Below are 18,121 nucleotides of genomic sequence, written 5' to 3'. Positions count from 1 at the left end.
GACACAGGCGGAGGGAGAAGCAGGCTCCATGCACCGGGAGCCTGATGTGGGATTTGATCCCGGGTCTCCAGGATCGCGCCCTGGGCCAAAGGCAGGCGCCAAACCGCTGCGCCACCCAGGGATCCCCAGCATCTTTCTTTTGTGAAGGGAAGAGAACTATCATTTACTGCCTGCAGACTTGCAAAATGATATAAAAGTGCTCCATCTTTTTTTTTTTTTAATTCTTACAGGTTTTCCTCTTTTTCTCATTTCTTTCTCCTTTCCCTTGCCTCTCTCCCTTTCCTCTTATAAATGAGGTTAAGTCACCTTGTCTGTTAATCTTGTCTGTTAATATAACTTAGTATTGTGAACTCTATTACATACATTGTGCTGCCCTCTCATATGAGGTCCTTTCTCTGAAATTATAATGGAAATGGTGTTTATATAGATTGGTTTACATGTGACTTTTCAGATATTAATGCAACTTTTAGTCTCTTTTGATCACCTCTTGAAATAAGTGACTCTTTTTTGTCTTCTTATACATATTTATGCAATAAAAACAGTTGAGAGATTATAATAATTTTAACAATCCCAAATCGGCTTTCTTTTTGTCATTGGAAATACAGTAGAGACTAAACCTTTTAAATCTATTTTAAAATTAAATTTCCTAAAGTCATGTTTCAAGTTTTTGGTGTTTCAGCAATATTAACTAGTGAGAAGCGTTTTGGTTATTTTAGGGTAAAAGTATCTTCACGGAAATTTTTAGTAAGCTTGCGTAAGATGAAATTAGGACATTAAGTCTTAGTTTCTGCAATAGGATTTTTTTTTTTTTAATTCGAAACCTTAACTGGGACAGGTGCTTGTAGGTAAGAATCAAGTTATCATTTGGTAGTGTGGTCTTCAATCATATTGCATTTAGTTTGGAGTGATGCAAGTTTTTATTTTTAAAACCAAGAACCTATAAAACAAAAAAATGTTTCATGTGGCTCATGGTTTGACAGGTTTATTGAAAAGCTTAAGCGACAAAGTTGTCATAAGTGAAATATTGCATTCCACATAGGATTTATGTAACGAGTAGCAAGGGTGAAAAACCTGGTGAGATGGGAGAGGTGATTCAGTTCCTTGATTTGCACTCTCCACTTCTGTTTCCTCTCTCCTTTCTAATCCTACATCAGTATTCCACCTTCAAATACAATTGCAACCTTAATCCAGAAGCCCGATCTATTAAAATATAAACATTTGTTATGTTGTAATAAGTCCCATTTGTGCCATATTGGAACTTTCTACACCACTCTCTTTCCAGGACAGTTGAGGAGGGATGGTCTCAGGACTGGATGAGTCTCAGATTCCATAAGATCATGGATCTATCTTATTCACTGTTTGTGCCCTTCAGTACCTTAGCTTGATAAACCTTTGGGCTCAGCAAATCTTCCTTCAGTTGGTATTTACATCTAGCCTTATAATGGCTTGGATGTATATCAAAATTCTTAAGAAGAGGAGCATAACCTAAATTGGGAAGCTGGTTCAGAGACAGCATTCCAAGGGTATTATTCTGATGACCCTGAACTCTCCACTCAACTGAGCCAGGGACCAAATATATTGTCTCAACAGAAAGCAGGAATAAAGGAAAAGAGGCATACCAGGGACCTAGGAGAAAAAGGAGGATTTAGGTGGAGTGGGGGAAAGTTTCATTTAAACCACAGATATGGCAGGTGATCCTTATATACTTTGTCAGATTTTCCCTATAAATGTAGAGACCGCTAACTGAATTTTGCACCTGATTGAACTATCACTGGTGTTTAAACTGTGAGCATCCATTTTTGGGAACCATTTGAGGTTAAAGATTATTTTAAGAACTCTGACTAAAACAGAGGAATGTCACTTTCCTTTATAAAGCTGCTCTAGGACTTTTAAATTAATAGTAAGACTTTAACAGAAGATTGAATTTAGTCTTAAAGTGTCTCTGTGATTCGTTGGCATAACAATGAGTTCTTCTTTTTCTCTTTAAACTTTTTTTTAAAAACTTGATTTCTAGTTTCATATCACTGAGGTTAGAAAAGATGCTTTTAAATCCCTTAAATTCGTTCAGACTTGTTTTGTGGCCTGCCACGTGATCTATCCTGGAGGATGTTCCATATGCACTTGAGAAGAAAGCGTATTCTGTTGATTTTGGATGAATTGTACTGTAAATATCCATTAAGTCCATCTGGCTTAATGTGTCATTTATGACTGACGATTCCTTATTGATTTTTCTGGATGGTCTACCCATTGATGCAAGTGGGGTATTCAGACCCCTGCTATTATTGTATGGCTGTTTCTCCAGTCCTATCTGTTAATGTTTGCTTTATATATTCAGGTGCTCCTATGTTGGGTTCATAACTATTCACAAATGTTATATATCATCTTGTTGGATTGACCCCTTTATCATTCTAAAATGCCCTTTGTCTCTTCTTACAATTTCTGTTTTGAAGTCTATTTTTTTCTGATATAAGTAGAGCTACCCCAGCTTTCTTTTGGCTTCCATTTATATGGAATATCTTTAAAAAATTTTTTTTTATTTAGAGAGTGTGTGCTTCGGGCAGTGGGGGGAACAGAGGGAGAGGGAAAGAGAGACTCTTAAGTAGGCTCCATGACCAGCTCAGAGCCCGATGTGCGGCTCGATTCCACGAGCCTGATATCCTGACCTAAACTGAAATCAAGGGTTGGATGCTTAGCCAACTGCGCCACCCAGGTGCCTCTGGAATATCTTTTTCTATCCCTTCACTGAAAAGGGATATAAATATAAATATAAATAATAAATTTACTGTCTATAATAAAACTGTCTGCCGAAATATAAATAATAAATTATAAATATAAGGGAGTCTGTAGTGGGCAACATGTAGTTTTTGTTTTTTAGTCCATTTAGTCACTCTCTGCCTTTTGGTTGTAGTATTTTGTCCATTTATATTTAAAGTATAATTATTGATAGGTAGGTACTTATTGCCAGTTTGTTAATTGTTTGCTGGATGTTTTTGTAGTTTCCTCTCTGTTCCTTTCTTCTCTTGCTCTCATCCTTTGTGGTTTGATGACGGTCTTTAGTGGTACGCTTATATTCCTTTTCTTTACCTTTTGTGTATTTACTATAGGTTTTGTTTTGTAGTTAAGGTTAGCTTTAACTGTAACAACTTATATCTACTTATATCTGTAACAGTCTATTTTAGGTTGATAAAATAGTTGCCAACTTAAGTTTGATCACATTTGCTCAACATTTTTACTCCTCCCCCGCATGTTTTTGATGTCACATTTTACATCTTTTTTTTTTCTTTCTCTTTTAATCCTCTCCCTGCTCTAACACTCAAAAAAGTACCCAGAGATTAAATGCAAGGAAGCTCAAAGAGCCAAGTTAAGCCAGCCCAAGATTAGCAGGCTCCCTCCCACAGGGGCCAAAGTCTGGGCACGGAGGTCTCTAGTCAGAGCCTGGTATTAAAAGCTGGTACAGAATAAGGTGGTTCCAGAGGCTAGCAGTAAATGGGACACCCCCAACAGGGCCAGGCTGTGTAAGAAGTGTGGCTTGTTGGCCTTGTCAAAGAGCTCCTTCCTGTAGGCATTTGGAAACCATGTGCTGTGCACCCCATAGGAGGCTGGACCTAAGACCCTGACTCTGGACAAGGCACTCAGGCAGTGGAAAGCAGCCCATGGCAGTGGGTGGTCATGCACCAGAAGAACCTGCATCTTTTTATCTTGTGTATCCCTTAACTAATTATTGTAATCATAGTTATTTTACTACTTTTGTCTTTTTAATCTTAATAATAGGTGATGAATCCATTATTTTTATTATTGTACTTATCTTTCCAGTGAGATTTACTCTTTGATATGTGTTCCTATTACTGAATTAGCCCTCTTTCTTTTCAGCTTAAAGGGGTCATTTGAATGTTTCTTGTAAAGCTGATTTAGTGGTGATAAACTTTGGCCTGTGCTTATCTGGAAAATGGTCTCTTTAATTCTGAATAATAAACTTTGCTTGGTTGAAAATTTTCTTCTTTTCAACATTTTGACTATATTGTGTCACTCCCTTCTGGCCCGCAAACTGTCTGCTGAAAGAAGTATTGATAGCCTCGTAGAGATTCCCTTTTACAAAACAAGTTATTTTTCTCTTGCTGCTTTTAGGGTCTCCTTGGTGTTATCTTGTTTGGAACTCTCTGGGCTTCCTGGATCTGGATGTCTGTTTCCTTCCCCAGGTTAGGGAAGTTTTCATCCATTCTTTTTTCAAATGAGATTCCTGACCCTCTTTTCTTCTGGGAGCCCTATAATGAGAACCTTAGTCAATTTGATGTTGTCCCATAAGTCCCTTAAACTATCTCCCCCCCCCCCTTTTTTTTGGTCTACTTGCCACTCTGATTGGGGGAGTTCTACTGCCTTGTCTTTGAGTTCACTTATCCTTTCTTCTGTGTTATCTAGTCTGTTGGTGAACCCCTCTAGTGTATTTTTCAGTTCACTTATAGTGTTCATCAGCTCTGTGACTTCTGTTTAGTGTGTCCATATGTTTTCCATCTCTTTGTTGGAGTTCTGCTGTGTTCATCGGTTCTTTTCTCTGTCTTCTCCGTTTGGTAAGGATCTTTATGACCATTACTTTGAACTCTTTATCAGGTAAATTACTTGTCTCTGTTATCATTATGGGTTTTTTTTCTTCCAAGGTTTTTATAAGACCTAGATCTGGGCTCTGTTCCATCTGGTGAAAGTCCTTCAGGATCCTCATCATATCTGCAAGGCTGCTGGCCTTGGACAAAGAGACACAGATGACTTCAGATGAGCTGCAGGGAGCCTTGTGTTCTAGTTTGCATCATTCAGGGCTAGCAGAACAAAGCAAGGGGACTGATGGAAGTTCAGGGACCTCTACCTTGGTCTCCTTGGTGATGTCACTAATGACAAGGGAAGTTGTACAGTGGGTTGAGGATCCTAAAACAAGGAAAGGGAGAAGAGGCATTTAAACTTCCTGGAGATAATAAATCTGTTGTTAATGAACCCACAGCTCTATAAACTGCCACTATCTCAGCATTTTGGGCTGTGCAAGTGGCTCAGTTCATCTTGCAGCTCTGTGGTGTTGCTTAAGGGCACTGACATGGCTGGCTTTATTAAGGTCAAAAGCCTCTCTTTGGACCCATGCAGGTTGGGCATGGAGGCAATGTAGTTCATGACAATCTAGACTTCCAGGTATGCCTCAGGGATCATGTCACTCCTGACCAGGGCGTATGTCTCCTCTTCATCTGCAGCAGTCCAGGTGATGTCAGCCAGAATAGGGACATAGGTCAGAGATGTTAGGCAGGGGCACCAAGGAGGCCCAGGGACATGGCTTCAGGAACAGTTTGGTCCCAGTGCTTCTCACTAACCTGTGAGCAACTCACTGTGGCTTGTTTTACCAGATTGGGATGGACACATTGCTTCTTATTCCTGATACTTCAAAAAGACCCTGAATTTGAAAGACAAGGCACCCACAGGGCATCTCTGGGGGCACAGGGAGGCTAGAAGGATGAGTCCTTTATATCAGGCTATCTTAGGGAACACCTGATTTCTCTTCCTAATGACCCTTCCTACCACCACAGTCCTCCTTCCATTTTTTCTTTTTTACTTTTGATAAGGCAAATTTATTCTTTAAGAAATAATTCACACACAATTTACCTAACTATGCTTAACTCTTTTTTGAGAGGTCTCTCACTTTTGTTCTGAGGTTCAGAATCAGTATAAAAATATTGAAATTATAATTACATTTTAATTTGAGAATTTTGTTGCATGGAACTCTGTATAACAGCTTATTCTTTAAAAATATAAGAGTCCAGAAGAGCAATATTCTTAGTTCATTTAGTAGCTTTGTCAGTTTCCATAGCTGCCAACCTGAACATTTATAGAAATCATGGTTTTGTTTGGGTTAAAATGAAGTAATGTGTGTTAAGCACCTAACCTAGTTCCTTATGAGTAGTAGGCCCTCAGTAATTAGTGGTGGTGGTTGTTATTATTATTGGCTACTTAATTTGGATTTCTAGGGCACCATTTCTTTGGGTATAGTGAACCAATTCTGAATTCTACCCTCCTATATTTGTAATTTGTTTAGACTGACTTAACTGCTGTGAAGAATAAAGCCTATTGGTGAGTAGGGTGGGGTTCTGGACTTTATTGTGCAAAGTCCTTTTAGAGTTACTGGGTGTACTGGAATGTGAAGGATTAAGCTTTGTGGCATGTTCTATATGGTCATCCATAGTGACCAAACTCATTTGGAATGTTGTTTTGATACTAACTTTGAAATGTGTTATTTTCCATACAGAGGATTTTGATTTGAATACATTGCTTATTATCTTTTATAAATTTCTAGAGCGAGAGGAGCTGTCAATTGGTGTAGACCTTACCCTACACAATACTTCCTTTCATAAACATGGGGAGGAGGCGTCCTCAAGATAACCATTTCTGGGATAAAGCCAGGCCCCGTTGTGTAACTAGGATAGTGTGGGGTAGCACCCGGCATTGGAGCCTGTCACACTGGGACATTGTGGCTCACAGGCCTACAGTGAAATAGATATGTTTTTTTGAGCCTTCATATATTACTTAAATGGTTGGGTTTTTGTTTTTATCAACAGCTAGCCAGCTCCTCAAAGAGAGTGTAAAAAGCTGTGTATCTAGTTGTACATTGTCGATTTGGTGAGTCTTCTGGCAAGAGAGGCAGTGAGCCCCACTTTCTTGGCGAGGTCTTTCCTGTTCTTCTTTGTAAATTGATGGTTGTCTCCCTTGTTTGTACCTGATGGTAGCTTGAACATAGTTAGGCAACTTTTCTCAAAGCACCTGAAACTTTCCATCACACATGTCTCTCTTTTGGCCGGTCTGTAAGCTCCTCGCTGGCGGTGGTTGTGTCTGTGTAGGTAGCACTTAGTGCAGATTCTGGGAGCTTGGGGTTGACCATTAGACACTACTAAGTGCATGTCTCCCCATGGCTTGTGGAGACTCCTTTTTAACTGGTCCATTAATATTGTTGGATGTTATCTCTAACAATTCTTTTTTTTTTTTTTTTTTTTAAAGATTGTATTTATTTGAGAGAGCCAGTGAGGAAGGGGTGGGAGGGAGAGGAGGGGGAAAGAGAGAGAAAGAGAAAGATAGAGAAAGAAAGAGAGAAAGGAAGAGAGAGAAAGAGAGAAAAAGAAAGAAAAGAAAAGAAAAGAAATAAAGAAAAGAAAAGAAAAGAAAAGAAAAGAAAAGAAAAGAAGACTCTACTGAGCAGGGAGCCTGATGCAGGGTTCAATCCCAGGACCCAGGATCATGACCTGATCAAAAAGCATACGTTTAACTGACGGAGCCACCCAGGTGCCCCATCTCTAACATTTCTTTAATGAAAATCTTCTAGAGAAGCTAATCCCCTCCTGTATACTGTATGACTCCCATCATTCACATTTTTATTTCCTTCTTGTCTGCCAGTGCAAATTCTCTATTTTCTTTATTTCTTTCAAGGGACATTTCAAATCCTTCTCCATGAAGCTTTCTCAAGGTATGTTTAATTTTAATTAGTGGTAATTAAAAAAAAAAAAAATTAGTGGTAATTAAAATTTAGAAATCTGGGAAATGGTGAGAAATGTCAACCAGAACTGGAAATGTGGATTTGCTCATTAACATGTATTATTCTTTTAGGGGCAACTGGGTGCCTCAGTCAGTTAAGTGTCCAATTCTTGGTTTCAGCTCAGGTTGTGATCTCAGGGTTGTGAGGTATGCGTCTGTGCTTAGCACAGAGTCTGCTTGAGATTCTGTCTCCCTCTGCCACTCCTGCTTGTGCACTCTCTCTCTCTGTCTCAAATAAATACCTCTTTTTAAAAAATACATGATTATTTTAGTAATGAAAACATATTTGTAAACCTTTTCCTCGTTTGAAAATCAGAAATTATGTTGGCAAGATTCTTTTTTTTCCCCAAATAATTCAGAATCTCAAAGTAATAGGAATTTTTAGGTGAATCTTATGGAAAGAAAATGAAAGTTATAATTTTCAGGTTGTCATAAGAAAGAGGTCTTTATTGCATCTCATGGCATTTTATAATATCCTATAAAAAGTATAAGTATTGGCTTTATTGTCCTTATTTATGAAAGGTTTTTTTTTTTTTTTAAGAGTTTTTACAAAGAGTCCTCAAATGAGTGGAACGAAGGGTAGAGGGAGAGGGGGAGAGAGAACCACAAGTCCCCATTGAACATGGAGCCATGCCGTGCTTGATCCCAGGACCTGGAGATCGTGATCTGAACTGAAATCAGGAGTTGGCCACTTATTTGACTGAGCCACCTAGGTGCCCCTATAAAAGGTTTTATTGGGATTTAAAATTGGAAATTCTTTAGGTAGGCTCCTTTTAAACCTCCCCCCCTTCAGTTAAACTATAATAATTTATTGAAAGTTAATGTATATAGGCAAAAACTTTGATGTCATTGCAATTTTTTTTGGAGAAAACTTCTAAGACAAAAGCAGAGGAGACCATTTGAACCGAGAACTCGTGAACTTTGGAATACTATAAATCATGGTTGAATTATGAAAGTTTTATATTGACCAGTTGTCTGCTGTTATTTGTTGTTTGTACAGGGCCTATATTTTGCTAATTAATTAATAATATCATTAAGCAGGGAGAGAAAAAGGTATGATTAAAACTAAAAGTGTTTAAGTGATTATGAGTTTTAGGATAATTTTACAGTGTTTTATACCACTTTGGACAATGTAACAAGAATAGTATTTGCTTGGTGACATAGATATTATATATATATATACAGACACATACATTCATATATACACAATATATATTAACATTTTTATGCTTATGAGCTTCCAAATAATATATACAGTAGCATTGATTTTTATACTTAATAGTGTGTCAACAACATACATTTAATGACAGAAATATGCTAGTTTGCATATTAGTAGAATTTAATTTTTATTTAGTGCTTTATTATTTTTATGAAAGTCCATTTGCTAGGCACTGTGGGAGATGTAATGATGTATTCTTACCCTTTGTAAGATGTAAGATGAATTTCTTACCCTTTAGGGACTCATACTCTCAGAGCCAGTTCTTAGAACCACAAAACTTTAGAACAGGGAGAAATTTAAGAGATTATCTTCTCTTGGATGTATGTATGTATGCATGCATGTGTGCAAGCAGCAGTCTTCTGATTCCAACCCACTTTAGTATCTTCTGTTCCCCACGTCCCCATCCTTCCAGACATGTAATAGTGTCATTTTCTGTGCAGGGGAGAGAAGAGCTCAAGCAAGCAGATGATTGGGTGACAATCACTTAATCACTGGTCAAGTACTTTCTTCATTCTTCTTTGTTAGTAAGCAGGAGGAGATGCAGGCCTTCTTTTACGTCCAGGGATTTAAAACTAGGAACTCAAGAAATTGTTTTAGTGGAGTGACTAGAATATAACACTTTTTAAAAATAGTTTGGAGACACATCAAAGTGTATTGCGGATTATTATTTCAAGAGTATCATGTGGGTGTGTATATATATACATTCACACACATATATACTGAGTTATATAAAATGTATTATAAGTACATTTATATACAATGATGTTTGGTTTTTTGTTTTTTTTTTTTTTTTACTACAGTGAAGAGTTGGGAAACATCTTTCTAACCTGTCCATTTCACCCTTGTTTTATACCTGGGGAGCAACCACTGATACTCTTATCCCTCGATATGTGACTTACTCTTTTTTTTTTTTTTTTTAATTAACTTTTATTGGTGTTCAATTTACCAACATACAGAAAAACACCCAGTGCTCATCCCGTCAAGTGTCCACCTCAGTGCCCGTCACCCATTCCCCTCCAACACCCGCCCTCCTCCCCTTCCACCACCCCTAGTTCGTTTCCCCGAGTTAGGAGTCTTTATGTTCTGTCTCCCTTCCTGATATTTCTCAACATTTCTTTTCCCTTCCTTTATATTCCCTTTCACTATTATTCATATTCCCCAAATGAATGAGAACATACACTGTTTGTCCTTCTCCGATTGACTTATTTCACTCAGCATAATACCCTCCAGTTCCATCCACGTTGAAGCAAATGATGGGTATTTGTCGTTTCTAATTGCTGAGTAATATTCCATTGTATACATAAACCACATCTTCTTTATCCATTCATCTTTCGATGGACACCGAGGCTCCTTCCACAGTTTGGCTATTGTGGCCATTGCTGATAGAAACATCGGGGTGCAGGTGTCCCGACGTTTCATTGCATCTGAATCTTTGGGGTAAATCCCCAACAGTGCAATTGCTGGGTCGTAGGGCAGGTCTATTTTTAACTCTTTGAGGAACCTCCACACAGTTTTCCAGAGTGGCTGCACCAGGTCACATTCCCACCAACAGTGTAAGAGGGTTCCCTTTTCTCCGCATCCTCTCCAACATTTGTTGTTTCCTGCCTTGTTAATTTTCCCCATTCTCACTAGTGTGAGGTGGTATCTCATTGTGGTTTTGATTTGTATTTCCCTGATGGCAAGTGATGCAGAGCATTTTCTCATGTGCTTGTTGGCCATGTCCATGTCTTCCTCTGTGAGATTTCTCTTCATGTCTTTTGCCCATTTCATGATAGGATTGTTTGTTTCTTTGGTGTTGAGTTTAATAAGTTCTTTATAGATTTTGGAAACTAGCCCTTTATCTGATATGTCATTTGCAAATATCTTCTCCCATTCTGTAGGTTGTCTTTTAGTTTTGTTGACTGTATCCTTTGCTGTGCAAAAGCTTCTTATCTTGATGAAGTCCCAATAGTTCATTTTTGCTTTTGTTTCTTTTGCCTTCGTGGATGTATCTTGCAAGAAGTTACTGTGGCCGAGTTCAAAAAGGGTGTTGCCTGTGTTCTCCTCTAGGATTTTGATGGAATCTTGTCTCACATTTAGATCTCTCATCCATTTTGAGTTTATCTTTGTGTATGGTGAAAGAGAGTGGTCCAGTTTCATTCTTCTGCATGTGGATGTCCAATTTTCCCAACACCATTTATTGAAGAGACTGTCTTTCTTCCAGTGGATAGTCTTTCCTCCTTTATCGAATATTAGATGACCGTACATTTCAGGGTCCACTTCTGGGTTCTCTATTCTGTTCCATTGATCTATGTGTCTGTTTTTGTGCCAGTACCACACTGTCTTGATGACCACAGCTTTGTAATACAACCTGAAATCTGGCATTGTGATGCCCCCAGCTAAGGTTTTCTTTTTTAAAATTCCCCTGGCTATTCGGGGTCTTTTCTGATTCCACACAAATCTTAAAATAATTTGTTCTAACTCTCTGAAGAAAGTCCATGGTATTTTGATAGGGATTGCATTAAACGTATAAATTGCCCTGGGTAACATTGACATTTTTACAATATTAATTCTGCCAATCCATGAGCATGGAATATTTTTCCATGTGACTTACTCTTTTTGCAGTGCTCTCTTGTATCATGACCTGACGTCAAGGTAAACTGTTTTCTATACAGGTAGAAACATACACAGGTGATATTTTACCACAGTTAATCTGAATAAAAGACATATGGTAAGGTAGTTTTTTTCCATTACCGTGCTTCTGGGTATAAAACACATTTCGGTGGATCTGTTAATCTGTAAGTGTTGTTTACAACGTGCCTAACGTGGTACCAGGATGTGATTTAAGCACCAAGAGAATTTGGATTATTTAATACTAGTACATAATAAAACTACTTATCAAATATTCATGTGGGCACATACAGAGGCATAATTGTATTCTTGTAATGCACAATATAAATACTAATATTGTTTTGGAGAATCAGCATGGTATGCTGAAGCCATGGTTTGGAAAAAGGCATTGTAGTATGTTTTTATCTGTGGGAATTACTGGCAAGTATAATTGAGAGATTCCAAATACTGTAGTTGTTTACTTCACTTTCGAATTTGGCTTAAATTTGTTTGGTCTTTTTTTTTTTTTTTTAATAATCATTCTGGATCTATAGTGTAAGCTAAACCTATAATTGTTTTATAGATTTTAATAATTATATCTTTTAAAGATATAAAAACAATTTCTCCCACCAAAGATAATTTAAAAAAAAATTAAATGGGATATAGTGGAATGAATATTCATGTACCCATCCTCAGCTTCAACATTTATCAACTCTTTGTTACTTCTCCCCACTTCATTTCTCCAGTTCCCAGGTAGTTTGAGGGAATCCGTTGGTCTTGAAACAGCATCCGTAAATATTTCAGGATGCGTTTCTGAAAGACTAGGACTTCATTTCTAGACCTATAGGATAGAATTTGCAGCTTTTGGGGAATTTACTGAAGTTCTGAATATTCAAATTGTGTTTGGGATGTTAGAGTGAAATAAAAGGAAAGTGAGAGCACCTGGATGGTTCAGTAGGTTAAGCATCTTGCCTTTGGCTCAGGTGGTGATCCTAGGGTCCTGGGGTTGAGTCTGCATTGGGCTCCCTGCTCAGCGAAGAGTCTGCTTCCCCCCCTTGTTCTCACTCTCTCTCTGTGCCCACTCTCTCTCACTTGCAAATAAATGAAATCTTAAAAAAAAAGGGGGGGGGGTGTAAGATCCTTTAAATGGACTAAATGAAAAAAAGTGAAATACCTGATAAGCAGTTGTACCAAAAAACAATACAGAAGTTATAGTGAAAAAGCAAATTAATATCTTTTAAGTGCCCCCTGGAGAAAAAGGAGAAATCAGCATTTTTACATACAGGTCGGTAGAAAAATGAAGCCAAGTGTATTTCAGACCATTTGAGATAGAGATTCTGTTCTAGATTTTTTTCTTGAGGGAATTTAAAAGATGTGTATAAAGACTGCCAATTAAGGTATTTAGCGCAATATTTTTTTTTTTTTAATTAGAAAAATTATTTATTTCTGCTCCTTTCATACATCTTATTGTGCAGAAACAGTCTCACACATATCTGAATAATGTACTGTCACACTGTTTAAAGGAAAAATATGGAACGCTTCACGAATTTGCGTGTCATCCTTGCGCAGGGGCCATGCTAATCTTCTCTGTATCGTTCCAATTTTAGTATATGTGCTGCCGAAGCGAGCACTATTTAGCGCAATATTAATAGTGAAATGATAAATAGTGAAATGATAAAAGTACACACTTATGAAATATAATATTTTGTAGTTGCTAGAGATGATTCAATGTGACACCAATTTTATAAAACATCTAGTACATATTGAGAGACCTGAAAGAAATTAACTCAGATATTAACATGAATTAGTAGCAGCTCTCTCTAGGTGTTAGAATTATGACTGATTTTTTTACTTCTTTATTACTTTCTTTGAAAGTGTTACACATCGGTCAGAATATGTGATGTAAATTAATAGTAAGCATTTATTGAGTACTTACTATGTGTCAGTCACTATTTAAACATTTTTTGTCTTTTATACTTAATTCTCTTAATGGGTGTAAGAGGTTTTATTGTCCTTATTTTGTAGATAAGGCAATGGGGACATGGAGAGATTGAGTCCCTTGACAATTTGATTCTATCCTTCTACGTTTATTGTTTGCTTCCTTTTTTTTTTTAAGTATTTATTTTTTGTGGTAATCTCTACACCCGCCATGGGGCTTGACCCTGAGATCAAGAGTCACACGTTGCTCTGAGAAAGCCAGGCAACCATATTCTTTGCTTCTAAATGTACTTTAACTCCCAACTGTTGGAAAGATATATAAATACTGTTCTGTTTTACTTTTAACTTTAAGATATATGGTGACTATTGTGATGTAGTATTAAAAAGGATTTTTTAACCGATGGATTACGCTTTATTTTATGAATATGCCGTGGTTGTTTTCAGCTGGTGCTTTGGGTTTGTTCTGTGCTGCCTCTGCAGCATTCAGCTCATAGAAATAATGGTACAGTGAACATCTTTGCAAATAAATCTGTATATATACTTATGATTATCTTCCTAGAAGAAAGGTCTTAGAAGTAGAATTCTTGGATCAAAGAATATAAAACATTTTAAAAGCTTTTGATACAAATAGTGAGATTGCAGATGACAAATGATCACTGCTTAAACTTAAGTTGTTTTGGGGCTATAAATTTGGGAGAAATAGATTATCTAAACATCAGGAGAATTTGTACTTTCATAGTTGCTCTTGTAAGAGTCAGGCTTCTTTAGTCTGTTCATGACCATAAACAGAGAAAAAAAGGAGAGACCGACTGGGTTTATTTGGTGACCATTTAGTTTTATAACTTTGCAGCCATTTACTTTTCATTTTTCTGAACAACTTAAAACTTGGATTAGCTCAGCAACCTTTTTATTTGAAAATTGTTTTTATGAAAATGTACAAAATATTCATATCAAATTTGCATGCAATATCTTTGATATTTTACCCGATAGGACCTCAGGGTCATACTTAGTTGCAAATTCCATTGTATAATTTTAAAAATTATACACATAAAAGGCATAGCCCATTGATTAGAGATTGTAATGACCCTAGAAAGTGTTTTAGATGTTGCATTTTTAAGTAAAAAAGACATCCCCCCCTTTGTTTTTCCCAAGTCACTCTTTTTGTGATAAGCCAAAGCAGAAAAGTTTCTGGTTAATTAGTTGATAGTTTCTGTTAAAGGATTAAATTTTAATTGTGGTTTCTCTTTTTTCTGTGTTTTTGTTTTAATTTTATTTTTTTCCATTTATTTATTTATGTTTAAATTTAGTTAATTAACATTTAACATATTATTGGTTTCAGAGGCAGAGGTCAGTGATTCTTATAGAACACCCAGTGCTCATTGCATCACTTGCCCTCCTTAATGTCCATCACCCAGTTACCCCCAACCCGCTCCTCCCCTCCAGTGATCCTCAGTTTGTTTCCTTTTTTTTTTTTTTTTTTTTTGATTAAGAGTCTTCTATGGTTTGTCTCCCTATCTGGTTTTGTTTTGTTTTAGTTTTTCCTCTCTTCCCCTATGATCCTCTGTTTTGTTCCTTAAATTCCACATATGAGTGAGATCATACAATAATTGTCTTTTTCTGATTGACTTGTTTCGCTTAGCGTAATATCTTCTAGTTTCATCTGTTGTGGTTTCTCTTGAGCATATCTTCTATCAGACACTCTGTAGGTAACCTTGCTTCAAAGACTAACAGATAATTTGGGCAGGGGGAGGGAGATTTTAACTTAAGGGGGTCCAGAGAATAATTAATGAAATCAGAAAATTTCCCAGTGAAGCTACCAAATCGAATTTTCTAGAAAGACCAATATTGATAAAAGGTAATCTGATAGCCTAGAAATCTGTGAGAGGTACAGTTGGATTAAATTAAAAAAATATTGAAATTTGAAGGCCATAAGTATTTTAATGAAGAAAAATATTATTTTTTACTATGAATAGTAAAATTATGAAACTCCTATAAATGGCAGAAATAGAAAATAAACACAAGGGGGATTTTCATCAGGAGTTCTTAACCCATGATTAATGATTGGATTAGAAAGGTTCATACATTGCAAAATTAGGTATATATGTGCATTTTGGAAGGAGAGGCCTTCAGGAGTTTTCAGATTCTCAAAGGAATGACTCCAAAAAACTCAACCTCCTAATAGAGGATAAGCCTCATGAGGTCAGGATTTTTGTCTGTTTTATTCACTTCTCTGTCTCTGGTTCCTGACATGTAGGTCTGCTTAATCAGTATTTGTTGAGTATATGATTTCTGTACATTTATGTATGGCATGGGTACCGTAATAGATTTGTAGAAATTAGAGATTGGAATACATTCCAGATTTAGTGAGGTTGATGTCTCACTGGTCGAGTCTACATTTATTTAAAAATTTTCTCTTGTGTTTAAATTTGGATGAGTAGATACAACAGTTGTATAATAATTTTGTGATTGAGTTAATTTTTTTTTTCTTTTGCCAACATGGAAATGTAATAGGAAAATTATTCTAAACCATACATATTCATTCATTGGTATTTTAGAAAATGTTGTGCTCTGGTACTATTTTCGTTTGACTCAATGAATGAAACCTTTGTAACAAAACTTCCCCTTAAATTTTTGAATGGAAAATTTTGCCAGTTGTTTTCATTAGATCAAGTAGTATGATAACAATTGCTATTCTGGCTAAAAATGTAAAATCAACAAAATTTTGACAGATTTACCTGCAGAGAACGTTGCTTTATCAGCAAGAAATTTAGATTTTTTTTTTGCATTGAAGCCCTATTTTAGCTCAGTGCCATTATACAGCATTTTTAGCAGGTGATATAGCATAATCTGTGATTATAATAGTCTGTTTAATAAGTTTGTGTGCTCTTTAAAGTTGAAATTTGGGAGAAGGTTAAAAAAAAAATGACAGGAGAGTAAAATGCAAGCCTGCTTTAAAAATTGTAAAAATGATAGCATTTCTAAAATAAGAGGAAAAGTGAATTTCTAAAAATTGAACTGTGATGGAAGCTGTAGATTTTGTGAATCATCAGTTTTCTTTGTTAATTAAGGGGATGATTATAAGTTTTTTATATTAATGATTTTTACCAGTCAGAAATAAAAGATATCTGAATAATTGTTTGCTGCCTGCACTTGATATATGTGAATAGATTTTTCATACTTTATAAAATTTTTGGCAAATTAAAAAAATTACTAGATTTTTATATTTTCCATAATTATTTTGCTACTGTGAATAGGAGCTGTGATTATTCTAAATTTATTTGAAAACGATCACATCCTTATTCTAAAAGGCTGTCAGAACATTTGAATCATTTTGGTCTTTTGCATCATTTTAAGAGGCTTTATGAGATTCCCAGAATAATTTTAATAGAAGGGCAGGAATTTGCCCTCATAGATTACATATCTTGCAATCTGGTTTCTTTCTTTGGTTGAAATGTGATGAATTTCTAGCAACTACATATTTTAGTATTCATACACAGTTGACCCTTGAACATCACAGGTTTGAAGTGTGCGGGTCAACTGAACGATGGATTTTTGTGAATAAATGTACAGTACTGTAAATGTATTCTTTCTTATGATTTAACATTTTTCTCCTTCTTATAAGAATTCAGTCTATAATACATATAACATACAAAGTATGTGTTAATCAACTGTTATCAGTAAGGCTTCCAGTCAACAGTAAGCTCTTAGTAGTTTAATTTTGGGGATCCCGATTATAAGCAGATTTTTGAGTGTGTGGAGGTCAGCACCCTTAACCTCCATGTTGTTCAGGGGTCAACTATGTAAGTATAAAATACATCTGGAAGTCAAATTTAGTTTTGAGTTGGAATCTTTGAAGTAACTTAGCCTAATCTTTTTACCCAGTGGAATAACCATTTCTTTGACCTTTTCTAATAGCCTTTTCCTTAAAATCACAGTAATCAGGGACTTCATTTCTTTATGAAGTAGGATAATTTGCATCAATTATATAATTAAGTTATTCTTTATGTTGAGTTCAAATCTGCTTTGTGCTAGACACCAAAACTGCCTTGTTCTCCTTTTCAAATTATGAAGTATACAGACAAATATTAAGAAAATTATAATCAACATCACGGAGATTCATTTGCTCTTAATTTTTGCTCTGTTTGCTTGAGATTATTTTCTGAATCATTGTATATCAGAGACACATACTTCAAGTGTCTTACCACAACTAAGATACATTAAATTTGTACATTTCTGTTCTTTACAATTCTAGTAATTCTGTTCAGAGAGGAAGTGAGGTTAACATGCTATCTGAACAACCATTCAACTTTCTCTTTTACTTTTGGACTGAAGTGAAACAAGGCTGTCCTTGGAGGACCTCATTTGACCTGAGATCCTCCCAAGCACCAGAGCTGGGTCACTGTTCTCTTTATTTATTGCACATGGAAGCTTGTAGACCATTTTTCTTGCTGCAGGTTTAAAGCCTTGCTCCTTCAAATTTTGTGCCATTTGGCTATTTACAGTTTCTTCAGCATTGTCAAATACTGACTGACCTCTGCAAGTAACACTTGTTTATATGACTTTTTTCTTTTAAAATAAACTATGTTTGATTTGAAACTATATTGATTACGTGTACACTATGACTACAGTTACCTAACCTGTTTGACCATAACCATGTCAAAAGTAGTATTAACAAAGTAGTAATAGAAATTACTTTTTGCAGATAAAATGTCCTCCAAATTAATCAAGTGAAAGGACAATTAAAATGAGTCCCATGTTAAGTAATATATATGGACACAAGATGGAAAAAACAATCAACATGCAGAAAGAAACCTCAAACCAAAC

General features: G+C 36.1%; 1 protein-coding gene, 1 non-coding gene and 1 pseudogene across 2 annotated transcripts in view; 1 reads left to right on the top strand and 2 right to left on the bottom strand.

The window, feature by feature from the left end:
* The window catches only part of FRYL (FRY like transcription coactivator), a 258,580-nt gene that overhangs the window by 48,815 nt on the left and 191,644 nt on the right, over nucleotides 1-18,121 (top strand). The window lies entirely within an intron of this gene.
* On the bottom strand, nucleotides 4,451-5,458 carry LOC121474046 (annotated as a pseudogene).
* On the bottom strand, nucleotides 12,884-12,990 carry LOC121474410. The gene has a single exon (XR_005983399.1). It is a non-coding gene; the product is annotated as a U6 spliceosomal RNA (small nuclear RNA).

The sequence above is a fragment of the Vulpes lagopus genome, chromosome 12 (assembly GCF_018345385.1).
Source record: "Vulpes lagopus strain Blue_001 chromosome 12, ASM1834538v1, whole genome shotgun sequence".
In the NCBI taxonomy this organism is placed as follows: Eukaryota; Metazoa; Chordata; class Mammalia; order Carnivora; family Canidae; genus Vulpes; species Vulpes lagopus.
Note: the sequence above shows the minus strand (reverse complement) of the source record. Positions and strands in the feature narration are given on the sequence as shown.